This window comes from Empidonax traillii, unplaced genomic scaffold (genome assembly GCF_003031625.1).
Source record: "Empidonax traillii isolate 1590-97213 ecotype Southwest subspecies unplaced genomic scaffold, ASM303162v1 scaffold285:size798778, whole genome shotgun sequence".
In the NCBI taxonomy this organism is placed as follows: Eukaryota; Metazoa; Chordata; class Aves; order Passeriformes; family Tyrannidae; genus Empidonax; species Empidonax traillii.
This window is the reverse complement of record NW_020955478.1, coordinates 257,729-263,728: the sequence shown is the minus strand read 5'-3', so window position 1 is coordinate 263,728 and position 6,000 is coordinate 257,729. Positions and strand designations below refer to the sequence as shown.

Below are 6,000 nucleotides of genomic sequence, written 5' to 3'. Positions count from 1 at the left end.
CAAACTCTGCAAAAACACTACTTATGAGAGACTTTGACTTAATAGTTGCTGTTCACAAGGAGCAAAGTGCAAAGTTGCTGGGGTGCAGGATGTGGGCACAACATGGCAGGCTGCTGAACACTGACATTTTGAATGTACATCTTCATAAAATATGCTCCAAATTGGTATGCAGCACACTTCTGTGACCACAGTAATTCATTGTGAATTGAAGCAGGAGGGGCATTTTCCAAAGAAAAGTCACTTTTCCCCCTTAAATTACTATTGGGGTTTTTTTCCAGAAGCATCGTCTAGTTCACTTAACAGAGAAAGACCCATTACACAAACAGTGCTGACCTGTTAAACATGAATTTACCAACCAGATTCAAACAAACAGCATTCTACTCGCCCCTTGGGTTTACTGATTTTCTCTTAATAATGTCACTGGAGTTTAAAAAAATAAAGAAATAAATGGCTGGAGCGAATGGGTAGATCGAATGAAAGTGTTGCAAATAGTAAAGGGAAGTAATGCAAACAGTGAGAGCACTAAGAACCAGAAAAAGTTCTGTGTAATTGGAAGAGAAGATGTTCCATTTCCTTTCTAAAATCAAATGCAAACTGCTCATGTGACTGATTTAGTATTGAACAAGAGAGGAAAAATTGCTTCTTGGCATTTAAATGGAAATGTTTCTTGTTCCGAAATTTTGGAAGCTTGCATACTGTATGCTTTTTGAAAGGCTTATACAATTACCATTGAATTTGGATGAGGTCTATTCCTAACAAAATATATATTTTTCTCAGTTAAACTTTTTTCTTCCAGAGACCTAAATTACCTTTGTCTAGAGTCTAGATTCCTGATGTGGAATATATTCCAAAGGTAATAAAGCCAATGCAAATATATTTCATTTTTAATATGTATGACTGAAAAAACAGTGCACAGCAGCAGCTATTTTGCTAAGCAGACCTTTATGTCGAAGACTCTGCTGTTTTAAGATGATGTTCTGATTTGTTCTGTGCCTTTTTACTCTGATTTCTGGGTTTGGAATAAAACATATATCTTACATCTTGCTTTCCACAAAGGCTAGAGATTTTAGGACAGGAGAAAAAGGCAGAACATAGCAGACTTGCACCTGGCTGATTTAAAGATATGCCATGAAGAGGATGATTCCCATGTAGCTCAAAGCACTGCAGGAAGTACTGCAGTCCATTATGTTCAGCACTCCTCTTACAATGCAGTTGTAGGGCTGAATCCAGTATCACTTCAAGATTTGTGATGCCAACATAAGCCATGCAGAGACTGTTGCTGAAAAGTTTTGTAAGAATAAATTTTGAGGATTGACTTGAAAGAGAAAAATGTGATTATTTGGTGAATGAGAAAATGATAGGCTGAGTATAAATTGCAATGGGTGATGTATCCTAGCAGGGACAAGTTATCAAGGACTTGCCCAAAGTCAGGCAGTGAAGCAGTAGCAGGGCCTGACACTTAGCAACACCACAACCCTTTCTTGCTTCAGACCACGTTCAATGGCAGCATTAAACAGTCCTAATTTCCTGTCATTACTGTTTAAAACCAAACCAAACCAAATAAAAGCAAAACACCACCATCACCCCCTCCCCCAAATATTTAGAAGGCAAAAACTGGTAGGACTGATCTTCCCTCTAAAGAAGAATTAACCTTAAGTTATGCAACTAATTCTCAAACAACACAATTTTTTTTTTAAATTATACTATAGTAGTATATTAATAATAACTGTAATGATAATTATGACATCTCTTGATACCAATATGGATAATGATCCCTGATCGCAAAAGCAATATATTATGCAACCTGCCTAACTAGGAACAAGGGGCAAGGGAGAAACAGAGGTTTTCCCCTCCTCAGCTGGAGACCACCCAACTACATGAAGAGAGGGAGGTTCATAAGGGCCAGGAGATGAAGGCACCACCTGAGTCAGCTCTCTTTCCTATTCTGTTGCTCACCCAGATCTCCATCCCATTCATATGCTGAAGCCAATGCCATTCCAAATCATCCCCGTGCCTATTCCAAGCCCAAACCCAACCCATTCCTATCATATGCCCAAGAACATTCTCTCCCCTCCCTACTACCTTCTGATTTTTATGTCCACACTCAGTCCATCTCATCAGCATGCCCTTACATCTGTCCATGTCAATGTCATGCCCATTCCCTTCTCATACCCCTGTCTATCTGGTCTCCATGCCATGCCTATGTCCATTACCCCGCCATGCCTAGGCCATGCCCATCCCTTCCCCATGCCCATGTTATACCCACATGTATTCTGTGCCCATCCTCTCCGCATGCCCCCATGCATGCCCAACTCCCTTTCATGCCCATGCCATGCCTTTGCCCTGCTCCTTCCAATGTCTGTGCCATGCCCATGTCTGTGTCCTCCTCTGATCCATGCCTATGCCAGGACTGTGTCATGCCCATGTCAGTGCCTATTCCCTTCTCATACCAATGAATACATCTTCCTGATGCCCCTGCCATGTCCATGTCTGAGCACATCCCTGGCCCAGGCCTATTCCATGATCATTTCATGCTCATGCCCATGTCTATATTTCCCTCTGCCCGTTGTCTATTATGACACACCCATGATATGCTCATGCCATGCCCATGCCCATGTCCCACTCCTCCCGCTGTCTGTGCCACCCCAATGTCTATGTCCTCCCCGGCCCCATGCCTATGCCACGTCCATGCCCATTCTCATCTCCTCTCCATGTCCATGCCACCCCATACCCGTTCCCACCCAGTGCCCCTTTCCACGTATCCGCACGCCGTGTCCGAGCTGTTCCCACGCCGCCGGGGTGGGCAGCCGCCAGCCGCATGTGCGCCTGTCATTCCAGCCGGGAGCGCCGGCTCCTGCCTCCCATTCATGTAACCTGTGTGTGTCTCTCTTTCTCTCTGTGTGTAACAGCGAGAGGGAGAGAGCGAGCGAGGCACGGAGAGGAGGAGGAGGAGGGGGGGAAGCTTTAAATAAAGCCTTTGGATTGCAGCTGCTTATTTTGGGCAGTCCTACCAGGACGATTCCTGCCAGGAAAGAAGCTGGACCGGTCGTTGTTTTGTTTGGGTTTGTTTTTTTTGGGGGGGTTTGGTTTTTTAAATTTATTTTGATTTTGATTTTTGGGGGTGGCAGAGGTGTATCTCCGAGCTGCCTGCGGAGATGAGCTCCGGTGCCTGCCTGTAGTTTCCACTTTTGGATCGCTGGACACAGAAGTGGCATTTCGGTGGGGGGAAACTGCAGACATGGTAAGCTTCGCGTTTTCCTGTGAAAAGTGTATTTATGACATCGTCTCCCTCCAGTTTTCCCTTCCCCCTTTCCTCTTCCCACCAAACAGCCGTGCACACGGGCTTGAGGCTGGGGAGAAGCTCCCTGAATCCTTGGTTTTCCCTCCCCAGCATCCATCCATGCCTGCTGCCCAGCTCCCTGCCCTTCCCTCGCACAGTTTGCAGCAATTCAGGGAGGCAAAGATGCTGCGGGAGGCTCCGGGCTGGAGATGGGGGGTTTGCGGGGAAGGGGTGATTGAGGGGAGGGCGGATCAGGTACCCCCAGACTGCCAAAACCTTGCTTCAGGATATGTTTGGAGTGGATTCTCCCATCCAACCTTCCCCCTCCCCGACCCTTCCCTCTGCACCCCGAGCGGTGCGGCTGTGCTGGAGGAAGGCAGCAGTGCAGATTGGGAGGCACTGGAGCAAGGATGCAGCTTTAAGATCAATCCGTGTTATTTATGTAATAGTAAAAGCGAGGAGGAGAGGGGGGAGAACAAAATTTTTTTAAAAAAGAGAAGTGCCTCGATATTTCTCAGCTCACAAGGTACCTTTGGCTCTATCTGAAACCCCCATGCCCATGTCCTGCTGCAGGGTGGTGCGTGGTGGGAGTGCGTGTGTATGTTTACATTTGGATTTGTGCTAGAGTCAGAGATGGGGATGGGGTCTCCCATTTTCCAAGGAAAGGTGGGCTTGCCTCCAACAAAAAGCACAAAAAAAGAAATGCGCTTGACTGCAAGTTGAGTGACAAGTCAGTTTCTCAGGCATTAAATGTTAAAGACTTGCTTACAGCCATGCCCTCCTAGGTTTAAAAGCTCCCCCAAATAGTGTGGCGTTGGGGAAAAGATGCTGGAGTGACTGGGAGAAATGCAGTGGTTCAGACTCCCGCTCGTATTCTCAGCAATTTGCATTCTCAAATACAAATTTTGGCTGTTGAACATAAAACCTGGATGCTACCAAAGAGCATTTATTTCCTGGGAGTTGTTTTGATTAAAAATGTAGATCTTTTCTTACTATAAAATATCTGAGCTCTTTTACGTGTAAATAGGTAGTAGTTAAGGAATGCCAAATCTTTAAAAAATAATACTTAAAACACCCAAACTCTTAAAGCATTCACAAGGCAGTATGTATTTACTTCCTTACCATGACCACGCTTAGAAATTCACAGTGGTTACAACCATGTAAGCACATGATTTGGGAAAAAAAAAAAATAACAACAACAACAAAAAAAAAACCTCCAAAAAAGCCCAAATAAAACAAAAGCCCATATTTATGCCACAGTCTTGGTTTATGGGATACACAGTTCAAAATACATTTTTTTCATACAGAAAAAACAGAGATGAATAAATGCGTACTGGATAGATAGCCAAGACCTTTTTGCATCTTGAATGCATTTGCTCATGGCTTTTCCAGGAAAGTTCAATTCTTTTTTATTTAAAAATTACAATTAAAAGCAAAACAACACAACCCTGAATCGAATTTAAAAAATGATCTCTCCACCTCCACCCCATTTTCCTCCTTAACTTTTTGCAGTGAAGTCTAACCTTGAATTTATAGCCGCATATTTTTTTTTCCCCCTGAAAAAAAGTCCTAGGTGAAGGGAGGGCCATAAACTGAGAAAATGAGAGCAAAGCTCTGAAGTTGGAAGTTGTCTGTATGCTTTATGTAGGTAAACTTCTTCTGTAGCCTTGCAAGTTGTTAGCGTGCTGCTCGCGGCTCTGGGGCGCCAGAGCTGGGCAGGGAAACTTGGCAGCTCCCAGCCTATCCCAGTCCCATTTCTTTCTGCTTTGCTGACCCTAATACAATTGCCTACTAGAAGGGTAGCCCCTCCCCTCCTATGGAAAGTGCTCTGCTCCCAACATGTGCACCATATGTGCCTGCAACACCCAAGGCTTAACATATACACCTATACTATGCCAGCAGCCTGCACATGCCACCCTCTGGGTCTGGTAAGAGCTGAGGACCAGCCATCGGGCACCCCAACCTCTCCCCTGATAGCTGGGGGAGGCTGGGGCTGAGCCAATGATTTGTATTTAATTTATTTCATTGGCCTTTTCAGCGCCAGGCACCTCCCACTTAGTGCCTCAGCCTGTAGCACTTTTATAGGCTTGGGTGTTAAAAACAAGGAGTATATGTGTGTGTGTGTGCGTGTGTGTATTCAGTATTGGGGGGGCACAGAGGGAGAAAGATGCATCTCTTTCCCTGTTTTGCACTGAAACAAGACCACAGCAGCTTGATTGGCTCTGCCTGTGTTACAAGGCTGTAGGAGTTTGCTGGTTTGTGGTCTTCGTGAACTGCCCTTCCCTGTGAAATTTCCGGCTCCCAGACTCTGCCACGCTGCTGGATCGCTCCTTGCTGGAGTGGGCTGGTTTGTGGACAGTCGGATTCTCTGCTGCCATAATCCGCTGAGAATGTGATCCCCAAGCCAGTGCACGGGCAAGGAAAATTAGGGTCTGTGCTGGTTTGCAGCGGGTCTGGGGGTAGGGAGGGGACTGTGAGGTCGCGGTGTGTGGCCAGGCTGTTCCCAGGCACGTGAAAATGTAACCTGTGTTGTTCTTCTCTCGAGAGGGGGGCCGCTGCTCTGCACCACCCTGGGAAGGGACTCTGCACAAACAATTGGGGCAGGGGAGGAGGGGAGGTGCCTTTGCAGACAACCTGTTTCAGTTCCACACCCCCCCCCCCAAAAAAAAAAAAAAAAATCACCAAAATTGGGAATTAGTGCCGCTGCACTGAGGTGCACT

At 45.9% G+C, this 6,000-nt stretch overlaps 1 protein-coding gene across 1 annotated transcript in view; it reads left to right on the top strand.

The window, feature by feature from the left end:
- Positions 1–2,874: 2,874 nt before the first annotated feature.
- LOC114060674 (teneurin-4-like) overlaps positions 2,875–6,000 on the top strand; it is a gene marked incomplete at its 3' end in the record, with an annotated part of 250,119 nt that continues 246,993 nt past the window's right edge. The window contains exon 1 of the mRNA XM_027890361.1: positions 2,875–3,241. The remainder of the gene's footprint in view (positions 3,242–6,000) is intronic.